Below are 17056 nucleotides of genomic sequence, written 5' to 3'. Positions count from 1 at the left end.
TCGGAGAACAAATAAAATGACGGAGTATTAATTATTATGAAAGACTGATGTCTTGTAATGGGAGTTAAAATGTTATTACGGAAGAATAACAAAATATTGAAAATGCATTATCATGTCATGTGAGCTGATAATATTTGTGACACAAGTGGTTAACTTGTTAAGAATCAGCGAATTATAAGTAACCCATACGGTAAAATGCTGTAAATGCATATTGGGTAAATAAGCGCAGTGATGTAAGACGCGGTAATTAAAGTGCACACGATTTAAATTAGGAGACGCAGGAATGAGGCGTTCGGGAATATTTTATTTTGCGTTTGATTAAAGCGCTTGGTTTAACATTATGAAATGATGCAGAAGGCGGAGAATTTTTATAAATACGAGGCGCTTGGTTAAAGCGCACACATTTATCAATGCTATATTAAGAGGCGCGAGATCACATCGCAATGAGTTATATGAATATTATTATAAGCCGAGGGCAAAGGTGCGAGACATTGAATTTTTATTGAGCAGAGTGTATATTGTTTCTGCGAATATTTTGATTATCATCTTTTTCTCCTATCGATTTGCTGTTGTAATTGTAATCAATATTTACTGCGTGGTTTGAATTTAACATTTATATCATAAAATTTGTAACTGAGTTGAAGAAGAAGTTATGTTCAATTGTCAAATCTTAAGTGTGTAATCATTCAGCAATAAATTGAAATGGTAGGAAGTGCTACGATAACACCAATAATAATGATAAAATAAACAAGATCATATTTCATTAAATTAGGGATTTTCTAAGGTGAATAATTCGAGTTAATCAAAGGCAGAAGTAGTTTTGCACTAAAACATGATACAGTCATCACGAAGAGGACACTTGCAACCATCGGTCATAACGGGAACGCTGATGACAACGACAGAGGCAACTCAAACACAACCACAACATAGGTCGGAAAATGTCCTAATCCCTTTGGTCTATCCACGAATACCTTGAAATGGAGTAAGCATCTCGACAAAACACTACGTCATTGATACGTCCAGAATCAACACAATCTACAGACTACAAACTACACAGCAACCTCAATTACATCGTACCTTTCAACTTATACAAACTTGACAGAATTCATAAAATAATATCTGTATCAACACAGATTTCTTCCATGAACCTTTTTATATTTACATTCTTTATTGAACAATTGGATTGCTTGTATTTACTTCTACGACAACAATACCCAACGATGTACGATGTCAATAATTACATAAACGTTCAAGATACGATTGTTTTTACAAAAACGATGTCCAATTGTGAACAATACTACTTCCTTCATATGCAGTGGTGAGCGTATTCAAATTTAAACTTATGTCAATATACAAGTGTGCAGCACCCATATCTACAACTTATAAACATTGAATATTATAATAACGCCTGTCTTAGTATCATTGTAAAAGATAAAGGCTATATATGTATATAAGACAATGCAGGAAAAAGTATCGCAAAACGCCACATGAGCGATTTCCTTGGATTCATTATCGTATGATATTCAACAACCTGCGTTCAAATAACGAAAATATTGTTGACCTTATTCGACCCTACTACATACACTACTAGACTACGTTATTGTTACATCATCTACCTGGTGTGTACTCACATGCCACCTCATCAAAACTCGATCAACAAACACGAACAATTACAACACACGACCTCTGTCGACTACTACACACGAACTCTTTGTCAACACATGGCTGAGTTCACAACTTTCTTTTGACTTGCTGGATAAGTCAAACTTCATTTAAATTCAAGATCTCGCACACAGTTAATCTTGAATTTTTACAATTTCATCTACAATGAGACTCAACGTATACACAAGACAACCACAAATATCTACGAGGAGAATCGACCCAGATGCCGGAGATGAATGAATTACAGCGACGTCACAAGACCAAGAAACAACCCAACAGGTTAAGCATACGTTTGCTACCTGTAGAGTCTTTTTTCGTCCCAAATTCAAAAGACTCGAACAAATACAACACACTAATTGCAAAAGTTGGTCACTTTAGTAACAGCCCACAATCACATACTGTGTTAGATTTTACTTATTTAGTTATTTACACTGTACTAAATATGAATAAGTCGGACAGACTAATGTCTGATTATTTATTAAACACTAAATATTTGAATGTGAAGACATTATGGTGATAATTCGAAGACATTTACAGAGGAAAAAGTTTTTAATTAATTAACAATAATTAAAGTGAATTTATGACACTTGGGCTATTCAGTGACCACAACACACACAACAATGCAACACGTAGACTAGATACAATCACCTCAACTTTTATAGTTGATATATTTTTTTCATTACATGAAAACTCATTCTAAATGGAGACAATGACTTAATTAACAATTACTGACAATTTTTACAGGATGACCATTCTCAAAACGAACGGATTACTGAGAAATGTGACCTCTGATGGATGACCACAAAGAACAATTTGATATCAATGAAGTTGTAAACTACACCCTGATGACTTAAAAAGCTTAAAAAATTGAAACATCAACAATGAACAATGAATGATAATAACTTCAACTTGAATTTTAAAATGATGATAATGCTATTATTATGATATATTTTTTAAATATTTTTTTATTACTAATTGAAATGTAATCCTTCGTATATGGATCTAGATGTCTATAATACATTATTTGTACCACATATTATAAGTAGGAATTAACGTAATAATGTTGTTTAAATGGAAACATACAATATAAGGGAATATACAAGGTACTGGTTTTGATATGTCAGTAAATGAGTAGACATACATGGAAGCTGAGATTATCACCCATGTCGTAAAGAGTTGAATTTGAGATTGAATAAGACAACGTGAGTATATCACAAATGGAATTTGAACCATCCTTTTTCACGCAATACTATTTATGTGTGATGGGATATGACGAGAATTAAACACTTTTATTGCTATGAAGATGGAATTTAAGGTGAAAAGATATTTTTTCTTTGAACTTTTAATTACTTGATATCTTACTGTCAATGTTGTAATGCCTTAAAAAGTATAATCGATAAATATATAAATGTTTAATCAACTTTCATGTTGGTAAATTTAAATTTTAATCACTTTTAAATGATAGATACCTTACTGTTGATGTTGTAATTTGAAAGAAAGAAAAATCTATAATCGATATATATATATCTATTTAGATGTTGTAATCAAATTTGATGTTTGTGAATTTATCAATGTTGTAATACTATAAAACCTATAATTGATATATATGAATGTTGTAATCAACTTTGGTGTTTTTGAATTAAAAGTTTAAAGTTTTTAAATAGTTAACTGGTATAAGTATTATCATTTTAACATTTATTTATTACATTTTAGTTGGACATTACATATATATTTAATCTCTCACTGTAATTTTTTTGAATTGAAATTGTTTTAAAGTCAATTTAAATTCTAAGAAAGGGGCGTATGTAAGAGAGTTAGCTTATAGCAAGTGGGTTTAATGAGTTCACAGTGCTTGTATATCAGTTAAACTTGGTCATTATATTGAGTAGTCTAGGTCAGTTTTACGTTCCAAAGTTAAAGGATTGGTCATTATATTGAGTACTAGAAAATTACTTTCTTTGATCGGTGTTACTTGGTTATTGGGGATAATAGCATCAAATTATAGTTGGAATTTATTATTTGGGCGTACAGATTATTTGGGCGTACTGAACTAACGTTTACCAAAAGTAATATTATATCATAAAAGGCGGGGTTTAACACCAATATGTAGGAATTGACGTTTCAGGTTTGATTATGATTTGGTCTTACTCTTAGGGGTTGGATTATAGACTGACAGGGAACTGTCAAAACTGCAAGGGGGCGTGGAAACAATGGAACTATGGGTAAAATTTTGATAGGGATAAAAGAGGATGTTTCGAGGAAAACGGGAGGATTCAACTTGACCATGAGCTGCACACTTTAAACCTTTTGTGCTCACCATCATTTATTTGCTTTTACGAACTTAGAAATATTCCACGTATATTGAAAATGGTTACTTAGGCAAACTGACTTTACATGTGGACTGATTTTACGGATTTGGAATTTATGAAACTGATTGAATTATGACAATGCTATTTGATTTGGATTTGGAATTTATCATGATTTGGATTTTGAATTTATCACAAACAAATAAACTGTAAGAAATGAAACTTGGAATCTGGACTTTTATTTGAATGTTTTGGTGTTGTGCATTCAATTATCATCACCGGCCCTTGAACTCTTTCGTCATTATTAACATCTACAACACAACGCAAAGGATAATACTACCATCTATCAAAAACACCACTATACGATCACAAGCCATTACATATGTGTGCAACTACGCCACACCTATTCTGGAAAAGAAAACACATTAAAAATATTTTGTCAAGAAAACTCGTCCTTAAAATAGCGATCAATTAAAGTATACTTTGACATCTTTTTTTAAGAAGATAAGATAACATAATTTTTAAAAAATAATAAAATCCCCTTTATTCATCACATTGGAGAAATTTTTCTTTTGGGTCTATTCCAAGGAAAGACTGGAGTAACACAGCAAACTGAGCTAAGGCGAGGTGATTTGCTCAAGTATACAACAAAGCGTATATTCGAACTCAGTGCCTTTCGGGTACGAAGCAAGGACCGTACCGCTGGGTCACGCTGCCCCATTAAAAGATAAAAGTCATTTCAATCGACAGATATTTGAAGCTCGAGCTTTCTCGCCAACATTTTAAAAACGGCATTGGGTGTTGGTAACCTAAAGAATGCCATCTTCTTTACAGCGACGAGCTTCCTGTGGGCTAAATGTTACGATAGATGTTTCTATTTCATTGTCTCATGTTTTTTGCAAAGGCGATAATAACATGACAAAGTAAAGAAACTGCAAGCGCATAGACAAGCGACACCAAGCATTCAATACTTACGCGTATATTATGTAATAATTTGTGAATGTTTGACTTCAACGAAAAACGTTTTATTACCATAAAAGATAAGATTATACACATTAACGATTTGAAAAGTGTTCGGCTATGTGGTCATCCTTAGGACTGGATTGTACAAGGTTCGCCTCCCGCTCTGAGCGGATCATTACTCACATTCTCTCTAAGTACTCAAATGTAAAATGAGTACCCGCGTAAACAGCGTTGCCTATGACGGAAAATATTGTAATATCGCCTAACAGGCGTCATTAATCGTCCTACATGTTAAGTGTTGCTGTTGGCTAGGGACCCCTTGTAAGTAGCTTCGAGCACAATCAGAATGAGCATAATGTAAAGAGTTTGCGTATGTGGATGAGAAGTTTCCTATGTAGGTTTGAGTGTACAAGTGTATGTGTTTAGGCGTGTTAGTGAGTATGCTAGTTTACTAGTCTCGAGTGATTGTTAAGCGCATAGAGCACTTGTCAGTGGATTAATGGGCGCTATATAAGTATAATATTATATAATAATAATAACAATAATAATAATAATAATAATAATAATAATAATAATATTATTATTATTATTATTATTATTATTATTATTATTATTATTATTATTATTATTATTATTATTATTATTATTATTATTACTATTATTGTGATAAGAAAACAGAAAGTATGAGTTATCTCTCTCTCTCTCTCTCTGACTTAATGACTCAGTTGAAGTCATGAATTCTGTTTTAGGGATGATCAGTGCTGGTGTTGATGAGGATAATGTCCTCATTAAGTAATGTTACACTTTTCAAAGACTCACTCAGATTAAATTTTCGTTTAAGATTATCTTTATCGTCTTTAATCCAGATGACGATGAGCTTATGCAAAGTCATGGTTGATAACTGATTTCTTTTTCTTTTTTTTTCTTTTTTTAATCACCCATCGTCTCAAAACGGTAGTATGTCGAGATGAATTGAACCCAGAAAAGTGAATTAAAAATGAATGCGGCTATGTGGTCTAATGGTATGACACTCACTTTCTTATCGGAAGGTCCTGGATTCGAGCCTCATCAGCGCATAGTTGAGTCCTTAAGAAAGGACCCTTTACTCACAGATTCTCACTGTACGCAGGTGTGAAATGAGTACCTGACCTTTAACAATGTTGTCTCTGTCCGAAAAAAACCTGTAATATCGCCTTAGGGGCGACATGTCACGTCCTACGTGTTAAGTGTTGCTGTTGGTCAGGGACCCCTTGTGATGCTAAGTTGACGTTCTCTCTATAGATAGTATGCGCTTGGCAAAGAAGCTCATAACATTGCCATCCGGAAGTATAACGGACCAACACACAAAACTGTGTGTATCCATGAACGTTTATAGTCGGGTTAATACAGTTCAGTGAGCATTACTCACAAACGCGGATGGCAAATACAATAACAAAGACCTGAGTGACGTCATCTTCGAACTATCTATAAGGGCATGTATGTTTTTGTTGCTGTTTTTTGTTTTATTTGGAGGGGGGTATTATTAGTTGTAGTCTATCATTACCGTCTATTCGTTAAAACTCTTTTTTATTCCTAAGTTCAACCTACATTCTGGTGTGTATTAGAGGCGAGGTTCACTTTAATGTTGCCTACGGATTCTGACCTTTGGCCGATCAATCACACCTCTTAATTTTACGCTCTTGGTTTCATTGGATTCGGAATTCGTTTATGTCTGCATTCCCTGGATTTCCGAGTGACCATGATGATAATGATGACGATGATGATGATGATGACGACGACGACGACGATGATGATGATGATGATGATGATGATGATGATGATGATGATGATGATGATGATGATGTTGGTGGTGGTGGTGGTGGTGGTGGCGATAATGATATTGGCAAAGAAATTATGGTGATAATATTATAGTAATGATGTAAGTTTAGTGACAGATTGCAACATTGAACAAGAAGGTAACGCCCGAGAGCTTATATTGTCTTGTAATGCGTTAACTGAAGTGGTGTTTGCTGTATAAAATTATAATGAACAAACTGATCAGTTTGATTATAAAAATTTGAATAAATTGTGATAATATAGCAAGACCAAATACCAAAATATAAATAGATAAGATGAACGTAATTAATTACATATTGTTAATATGCATTTAGATAAAATACTCGCAACATCCGCCAGCCATAATAAACATGTCAACACACAAAACTGTGTGTAACCTTTAAGGTTTATATAGTCTGATAGAATTTAATGAGAACTAATCATTAAAATGGCTGTCTAAAAACAATAACAAAGAGTTGAGTGACGTCAACTTCGTTTTATTTATAAGTAAAAAGTTAATAAGTAACTCTCCTCGTCTATCCGGGATTATGTTGGAATCGCCGTGTACTTATTTGCAGATCTGATAATCCATATTATTATTATAGGCTCATTGTTGTAATGGAAATACTCTCAAGACGATTTTTTTTAAAAAGTCGTAATGTCACACTTTCTTCTTTTTCACAAGTCATGTGATCAGAATGTATAAAAGTCAAACCATGAACAGATTTATAATGTTTTTCTGCTCTGGATACACTTTTAAGCTCGTCGGAGAAGTATTTCATAAGGGCATCCGCCATTGTTCCGATAGTTTAGAACCAGTTACTAAGTTCATATGCGTCATTAGGAGGGAAGTGACGTCACGACTGTTGAACTCTATTGAAAACCATGTCGATTAAATTTGCAATGTGCAACCCACCTTCTCTAAGTGGTATTATATCGGAATGAACAAGTTGCTGGAAATTGAATTTAAAAGACACATTTGGGTTCATTTTCTCTTCGGTATGGTGGAGAATTGATGCATTGCGTTTATCCAAAATTGTTTATTACATCTGCTAGCCGGATATAACGCCCCAACACACAAATCTATGTTTAATCTTGAACGTTTATATTCCGATTGATACAATTTAGTGAGAACGGCTCTAAAAAAGGCTGACAAAAACAAAAACAAAGAAGTAAGTGATATCAACTTTGTTCTATCTCTATAGATAACATTTCTTCCATAGAAAAAATCTCAAAGTTCGTATCTTTATTAATTTAATTTCTAATTCACTTTTCTGGTTTCAATTCATCTCAGAATAATACCGTTTTGAGACGATGGGTCACGTATCAAAAATTCATTTTGCCACCAGACAAAATTATGTGCCTTAAACACGATCCATGAAAGTACAATGAGCTGGAATCTCCTTCAACCCTAGACTGCCCTGTCGTGCAAGGTACTCATCCAGTTAGGAAATGAAAAAAAAATTAGCGAACGCAACCTTTTTTTCTTCCAAAAATGGACTTTTGAATCATTTCAATGCAATCTTTAGCAATTCATTAACCCTCTCATTACCAAATATAGGAAAATCGTCAACTTCGTTACGATACAACCAACATTTTTCTTATTCAAATTTCTTTTGTATATCATAAAATTTAAAGAAAATGAACAGTTTGTTGTAGAGCATGTTTTGCTACAGAAATTATGTATCGCAAGAATCTAAATGTTATTGTGTTTGAGTGATAAAAAATATCTCTTTGTGTTAGTTGGGTGTGAAGTTTTGGGGAGAATCCTGAAAATCTCTGTTAAGGAGAGGGTTACCTATCGTAGTCTGAAAAAATTTGTATTTAAAAATGTGGCCATAAAACTCGTTCTTCAAATATTGATCGATTTAAATGACCCTCATCTTGGCAAAAACAATGGATTTTGCGAAGACCCGAGTTTGAGAGTTTTATTTTGAGGGTAATTTAAATCGATCGATTTTTTGAAGGAAGAGTTTTCTTTCCAATTTCTTTGAATACATGTTGTTTCCAGAGTACTTCAGTAAACTGGTTAAACACAATTTATGACCCGCCGTCTGGTATTCCGATAGAATGCATCAAATGAACCTATGAATTAGTTTCAACTGAAATTCATCAGAATTAGGATATTTACGTATCTCTTTTTTTTTTTGGTTTGTTTGTTTGTTTGCGAGCTTGTTTTGTTTGTTTTGTTTTGTTTTTTTTTGTTTTTGTTTTTGTTATTTTGTTGTTTTTTTGGGGGGTTTTTTGTTGTTTTTTTTTTTTTGCTTTGCTTTGTTTTGTCTTTCTTTTTTTGTTTTTGTCTTTTGGGTTGTCTTTTGTTGTTTTGTTTTTTGTTTGTTTGTTTGTTTGTTTGTTTGTTTAAGTAACAGAACTCCCTCTCCTTAAAGAAGAGGTTTATTACGACTTAGATTGAACGGGTCAAAATTCAAAATTGAACATCAGTTTACCCTGACATGATACACTTTAGAGGCGATTGGGCACTTCATGTTGGGAATGTTAAATCCCTGTTGCTTGTCAAATTTCTCTCACTCTGCCAGGAAGTTCACTCCCTTACTCTCTCTCTCTCTCTCTCTCTCTCTCTCTCTCTCTCTCTCTCTCTCTCGCTCGCTCTCTCTCTCTTTTTTCTCTCTCTCTCTCAGTATGTTGATGTGTTTATGCGTGTGTCTATGTATTTCTCTCTTTTTTTTTCTTTCTCTCTCTCTCTCTCTCTCTCTCTCTCTCTCTCTCTCTCCCTCTCTCTTTTCTTTCTCTCTTTCTTTCTTTCTTTTTCTCTTACTCTGTGCTTGTGTGTCTGTGTTTGTGTATCTCTCTCTCTCTCTTCTCTCTCTCTCTCTCTCTCTCTCTCTCTCTCTCTTTCTTTCTTTCTCTCTCTCTCTTCTCTCACACACACAAACACACACACACACAAACGCACAAATACCCCCCCCCCCCAACGAGTAACATGCTAATTCTACATTCGAAGGTCGGCGAGTGATTTCCAGCATTAGCAGGGGAATAATCGAGCCAGAGTCTTGGAAGTGTCAATCTCCCAAGTCACGCGAGGTCATCCATTGGTGTTCACTCTGGCTACTTTAACTTGAGCTATTTTTAAGCTCGAGCTGTTATAGAGCGCAATATCCACTAACCGTGCTCAAAGCGCTTTACAGGGGGTCCTAGACCAATAGCAACACGTAACATCTAGAACGAGACATGACGTCTGTTGGGCGATATTACAATATTTTTCGGACAGAGTCAGCGCTGTTAACGGCCAGGTACTCATTTTACACCTGATTACGATGAGAGAAAATGAATAAAGTGCTTTTTCCAAGGGCTCAACTATTCGCCGAGCGAGGCTCGAACCCGGGACTTTCCGGTCTGAAAGCGAGTGTCATACCACTAGACCACATAGCCGCAAGTCAACATTACGAATAATCGGAGTGCGAAGCAATCTTTGTATTCGAAACAACTACTTTAATTTGAGAATATACATTTTCAAATATTTAAACAAAAAAAAATTTTTTTTTAAATCGTCCTTCATATATTCATAGAATAAAATGGCTCTTATCTTGTCAAACCTGGGACTTCCAGTAAACGTGTCATTCAAATATCTATTGATTAATCATGATCAATATTTGAAGGACGAGATTTCTAGCGGAAATTTTCAAAATGTTTTTTTCTTCAGAATGTGGCAAAATAGCAATCCTTCTACGACATCATTACACGATATGTGACCCGTCGCTTCAATAGGTGTGAAAAGGGGTCAAAGATTCTCAAACCTGAGACTTCACAGTTTCCCCATTCTTGTATTTAAAAAAAAAATCCTCTCAAACGTGCGATTTCGCGGAAATTTCAAAAATGTAAGTGTTTTGAGGATATGAGGGTTATTCTAAACGATCGATATTTGAAGGACGAGTTTTTCTGGCCAAAGTTGGGGGTTTTTTTAAACTACGCCAGTATAGAATGATGTATAGATGTAATATGTCGAAACATGGCCTGGAAAAAAAAAACATGTATCTGTAAAAAAAATAATTCTGATATCATTTTTAAATACGTGTATTTTCAGAGTGCAGCAGTTACCTGGTTAAGCGATCGTCTTTCTTTCCTTCTATCATCATCATCATTATCATATCAACATCATCATCATCATCATCATCATCATCATCATCATCATCATCATCATCATCATTATCATGGCTTATCCCTCATGAATGTGGCCTCCCCAACTGCCAACCGAAACAAGCGTCTGTCCTGCGCCATCCTTCCACAATCAGTCATTAGCGTATTCATCAATTCGCTGATATCTTGTAACCATCTTCTTCTTGGTCTCCCTCTTCCTCTTTTACCCTCCTCAATACCTTCTATAAACTTTTTTTCAAGGGTGTCATGTCTCTTGTTATGTCAAAAAAGGCAAGTTTTAGTTTCCGTATCAAATTGATTAGAGACGGCTCCCTTTTTTCTATATTACAATAAAAAATAAATTCTAATCAGATTATTGAGCGGATTCTTTCGACATTCACCAAATTTGGCTCACTGGATACTAAAGGTATTATATTGGAATAAACAAGATTCTGAAAAAATGAATATAATAATATAGTCCGAAATATGGAACTTTGGTTAAATATATAGGTATTCTTTATTGGGGAGAATGAATTGATGCTTAAAACATTCATAACAACAATGTCAGCCGGATATCACGTACCAACATTATATCTGATTAATTAACTTTAGCGAAAACTACACATAAAAAATGGCTGGCTAAAACAACGACAAAAAGCTGAGTGACGTCAATTTCGTTCTATCTATAAAAAGATGCTTACATTGCAAAAAAAAAAATAAATAAAAGAAGGAAAAATTCATTTCTTACTTGCGGCCGTATTGGCTTTAATATTATCACTTGTTAGCAATTATTTCATTGTGACATAAATACTATTTTGGAGTGGTTCGTCACATATTTAGTTATTTTGCAAAATATTAAGAAGAAGAAGAAGAAGAAGAAGAAGAAGAAGAAGAAGAAGAAGAAGAAGAAGAAGAAGAAGAAGAAATATAATTAATTAATTCATTCATTGATTGATTTACGTTATTGATTATTTCAATTAACTTTGCATCGTTATCTTTAATTTAATTGCTCTCTACAGACAAGTTTGATGTTTCAAGGCAAAATGCCGACATGACAATTGCATTTCTTCACTCATTGGAATATATTTTATTTTGTTATTTATCAATTTTGTGATCGTCAGCTTTATTGTTTTTACCGCAGTTGGAATGTCTAGGACCACCAGGGTGATAAAAGCCATCAATTGAAATTAAATTTATTATATCCTACAAAATACCCAAACAAAATCTGCTGTAATATTTTAAATATTTTAGTACTCAACATTGTTGATAATGAAGTGTCGATTTGGCAATGCTTTTGTTTCAAATCTAGTTTGACCAAAGATTGTTTTTTTGTTGTCACCCCGGTACATTATTTTGATTCACATCTCTTAATCTTTATAAATCCATATCATTTAATTTGTATTCCGTTTTCCCTCAACCCTGCCGCCTCGCTCCTCTTTTCTTTCTTTCGTAAAAATGAATATGTTGTGCACCGCCTTAAACGGGTATCATATTGGAATGATATAGTAAAAACTGAAAATGATATTGTGAAAAATATTTATGAGACTTAAATAAGATTTCATGTTTTATCAAGGATAATTAATACTGATTTGTTAATGTGACAAAAAATTAAAATTTCACATTTCTGGTAATTAATTTTGAGAAAACCTAAATTGTAACGGGCTCATTATTGTAATGGAAACTCTCAAACCAACGCAAAATATCGTCCACTTTAATAGTATTAAATCAATCCCATAATTGAGTTTGGTTATCAGACCTGCAAATATGTGGCACGTCGACCACGATATAGTTCCGTTCTGAGACGATTGGTCACATATAATGCGAATACAATTAAATTGTGTTTGACAAAAGCCAAAGCCCAAATTGCTGTTTGGTTAATTTTTATATTTTCCCGAGCCGACGTGTACTGAGTACTTCGATCACCTCGTTCTGAGCCAAAGCAGCTCATAATATGCACCACTGATCATTAATTTGTTCAAATCTCAATAGTCTTGTTAAAATGACACCTCAATCAGCGTATAAAAGCATGTTTTCAACGCATTGCAACTGTTCAATCAAATGCTTTTTCTTTTTCTCCCGAAAACTAAATTCTTACTTCACTATCGATCGATTGATTAAAATGACACTACACTTTTCAAAACGTCATTGTGTGGCTCGGTGGTCCGTGAGATTACGGCGCCTCGTCATGTCACAAAAGGCAAGCGATATTAAGCGTGGTCAGTGACCGGAATGGTGACAGTGATCGTGGAGAATCTGGTTTTAATGGTGTCTTTAAGTAAGTACGTAACACATTACTCCATTCGAATCAGGTGTGAATGAGTACCTACTATAGGCAGTGACGGATATTGTAAGACTTTTAGTACAAAATGGACGCCTAACAGGCGATTGGTACCTTATGAAACGGAATTATAGTTCCTTATGACATGCCGGGGAAAACAAAGCAGTGTGAAGAGCATTGAGCACGGTATTTTTTTTTTTTTATTTTTTTTTTATTTTTTTTTTGGAAATGGCTTATACAAATGTTCATATCTATTTTAATCTTTTTTTTTTATTCGTCAAAATTTTGACAGTTTAGAAATTATTTGAATCAATTGATTTCATATAAAGTAATTGTAAAAATGCGTTTTGTAAGTGTAGGTCAGAGTTGACTTGGCACTGTTATTGATTTATTCAAACGTGATATGAACAATTTGAAAATAACAAGAAGAATGATGTATCTTGCGAAATACCAGGACAGTCTTTGCTAACACTTGAAAGTATGTCAAGTGTGTTGCGTGTTTTGTCCTTTAAAAAAAATCAATATTTGACAAAAACAATGTAAATCTTCAAACATACTTTTTAAAAAAATTAAGAAAAGAAATAGATTATTCTTGATTTCCAATGTGTCTCTTTCGTTAACCCTCTCATTACCAACCACAGTAAAATCGTCACATTCGTTTCGATACTATGAACATTTTTATTAATCAGAAAACTTTCGTACATCACAAAATTCGTTGGAAAATGTTTGTTTTTTAGAGCTTGTTATGCTACCCAAAAACTATGTAGGCTATAGGGTAGCTACTTATATCCCGTCATTTTGTGTGTTAAAAAATCAAGTTTTCCCGAAAATGGTCGGTAAGGAGGAGTTAAACGTTATTCTTTAGATTTAAAATTTGAATACGCTCACGTTATTTTGCACGCACTGGCCTGATAGTTGGTTGAATTTCCTGTCGTTTTGGGAATAGAATGGATATTAAATTTTAGGGAGGCCACAGAGTTACTGTTAGTTAAAAACGTGTGTGTGCATAATGTACATATCATTTCAACATTTTTTAAAAAGATCAAATAAGTCACCGAGTCTTCATTCAATATGATGGATAACAGAGTTTACTTGAGTATATCGGATATCTCTCTCTCTCTCTCTCTCTCTCTCTCTCTCTCTCTCTCTCTCTCTCTTTCTTTCTTTCTTTCTTTCTTTCTCTCTCTCTTTCTTTCTTTCTTTCTCTCTCTCAGTATATATATATATATATATATATATATATATATATGTGTGTGTGTGTGTGTGTGTGTGTGTGTGTGTGTGTAATTAATTGATTGGACTCACCGTCACCGTTGTGGGGTCCCGATAACTCAGTTGGTAGAGCGAAATCGCTTCACACGCAATGCGACCGTGATCGATCCCGGGTGCAGTCGATATTTTTTTCTGATCCCCCTGTCCACCCAGCAGTGATTGGATAGCTGGGTCTGTTAGATCCGGCGGAAAGTTCTTTGAGATAGACTAGTGTCCTATCCAAAGGATAGCAAGCAATTGCTATTGTCCGTTTCACGCTATAGAAACGGGGATAAACTCCGGGTCCATGGGCCAATTGTCTCTGAAGGGCTACTTTTTGTTTTTCAGCGTCACGATAAAAAGAATCAAGTCTGCATTAAATAGTGGTTGCGCTCATGTTTTTACTAAGTGTCTGGCGGAAAGTACTTTCAAAATGATACGTGATCAAACCTACTTCACATATTTATATCATGGTCCTATAGAATAAGCTCAACGTTATAATAATATTCCTGAGCGTTATTTTTTGCCAGCTGGCTCGGCGAATAGATCCCACCTCATTCGACCCAAACGGCTATACTCCTGTACCATGAAAAATCACATCATTTTAATTAGACAGATAACTTTTACTTCAAATGTCCGTCCACTTGTCAAAAAGTCACAAATAAACGGTTTATGTTACACATATAACTTTATGACGGTTTGAAGTATTTGTTATTGTCTGCCAAACAGAACTAGGTAGGCTATAATACATCTAGCCTCAGTTTATAAGGTGTTACTAATATCCCGAGGTATTTTATGTGCTTCACAATCGAATAAGCACGCACGTGAGCAATAAGTTGTTATAATAAAGTACATTTTCTAACCACCTCAACCGGGAAACATTTAGCAATAGGCGCAATAGTGATATATAATATAGATAATTCAAATATTTGGTTTGTTGGAAAATAGTTTATTATTGAACACTGAGAGATTGTTTTGTTTTGTTTTTTATTTGTTCTCTTTATTTGATTTTTGTTTTTGTCGGGGGGGGGGGGTTGTTGTTTTGTTGTGTTTTTTTTTTGGGGGGGGGGGGGGGGGTTGTTTGTTTGTTTTCTGTTTGTTTTTTTGTTTGTTGTTATTTGCTTTTTTTGTTGTTTTCTTTTTTTTTTAAACCAATAACAACAATATTAGATCAAAGTAGGAGTTCATAAGAAGTAAACAATACGGCAATGCAGAGTAAATGTTGGAATATATACAGTAACAATTCAAAACATTTTGTATGAAAACGAATGGAGACGAGTTAAATGAAAATGAAATAAGATGTTGACATCAACGCCAATGATTATTGAATAAAAGCGGCGATGAAGCATTTCATTTGCTTTTCCTTTCGTCTTCACAGGAATTATTTAACATTATGTTATATTTGAATATGACGCATAAAGGTATAATTATGTGTTTCGGAGGTTGAGGATAATAATTGTAGGAAAAAGGAAATTGGAATACTAAGGACTATAGAGAAGAACGAGAATTATGATTATAATAACAATGCTGACAAAAGGGCAAGATGGTGCTGAGTATAGAGAAAATGAGATTTCATTATGCTAAAGATTGTAGGCGAGACAAATGCGAAATCTCAACATAGCTTATTAGTATCTGTCATCAAAGCATGTTCTAGAAAGTCAACACATTTACGTAATATTTGTTCTTAGCTGTTTACAATTACGCATTCATTATTCTATATACCTCTCCATTAGCTCAGCAGGCTTTATTTAATTTTTAAGCCCCTCTCTTTCTTACCGCCCTTCTCCCTCTATATCACTTAAATCCCTCTCTTTTTCTATATTACCCTCTACTTATCTCCGTTTTCCTCCTTCCGTCTCAACATGTCGACCTATCTATCAATATGTTTATTTATCTATTACACAAACCACACAACACACACACCACACACATATAATATATATCAAGCATAATTATGATCAACTTCTAAAATATTGTTTCGAGCATTCGCTCTCATCGGGATCCTGATGAGAGCGAACGCTCGAAACAATATTATTATTGTAGAATTTGATCAGATCCAACTACCCAATCACTGCTGGTTGGACATTGGGGGGGGGGGTCAGATTTCGGTCCCTTTCGGTGTATAGCGAGTGCTCTACCAACTGAGCTATCAGGACCTTTATCGATTTTGAAATACAGAGAAAAAATAGGCACAAAATATAGATTTTCAATAAACTGCAATTCGTTAATTGTTGCTCCCTGGTAAGTATTTCGTTCTCTTTTATGAGCTGTTGCAATCATTGTTTTTCAGTTCTTTTGAAACTAATGGTTAAGAGAGAAAATTCTGTAATAGAGCTTAGGCTCAACAACAATCTTCGAAACAGTCAAGAGCTGTTTTCTTTTCAGCCCACCTCTTTGTTAGATTATTTTCAAAGTGACATTTTGAACGATAAATATGTGATTATATCTGTGTGTGCGTTCGCGCACGCGTGTGTGTGTGTGTGTGTGTGTTGTGTGTGCGTGAGTGTGTGTATATGTATTATAAACTAATCCATCGACACTAGGTGTAAAGTCTTGTGATTTTTCTTAATTTTATACGGGTTTAAGTTAGTCTCGGCAAATAAAAAGAAAAGAAAACAGCCAAAAAGTAAAGATTTGCTCAAAAGACGTAAAAATAAACAATCACAAAAATGGGAAATATTATATA

The 17056-nt window shown here is 34.2% G+C and overlaps 1 protein-coding gene across 4 annotated transcripts in view; it reads right to left on the bottom strand.

Moving 5' to 3' along the window:
* The window catches only part of LOC144970359 (uncharacterized), a 70822-nt gene that overhangs the window by 39959 nt on the left and 13807 nt on the right, over positions 1-17056 (bottom strand). The gene's annotated exons all lie outside the window — the stretch shown is intronic.

This window comes from Berghia stephanieae, chromosome 4 (assembly GCF_034508935.2).
Source record: "Berghia stephanieae isolate SIO BIC M18660-M18661 chromosome 4, UCSD_Bste_1.3, whole genome shotgun sequence".
NCBI classification, from domain to species: domain Eukaryota; kingdom Metazoa; phylum Mollusca; class Gastropoda; order Nudibranchia; family Aeolidiidae; genus Berghia; species Berghia stephanieae.
This window is presented reverse-complemented; position numbering and strand designations above follow the sequence as displayed.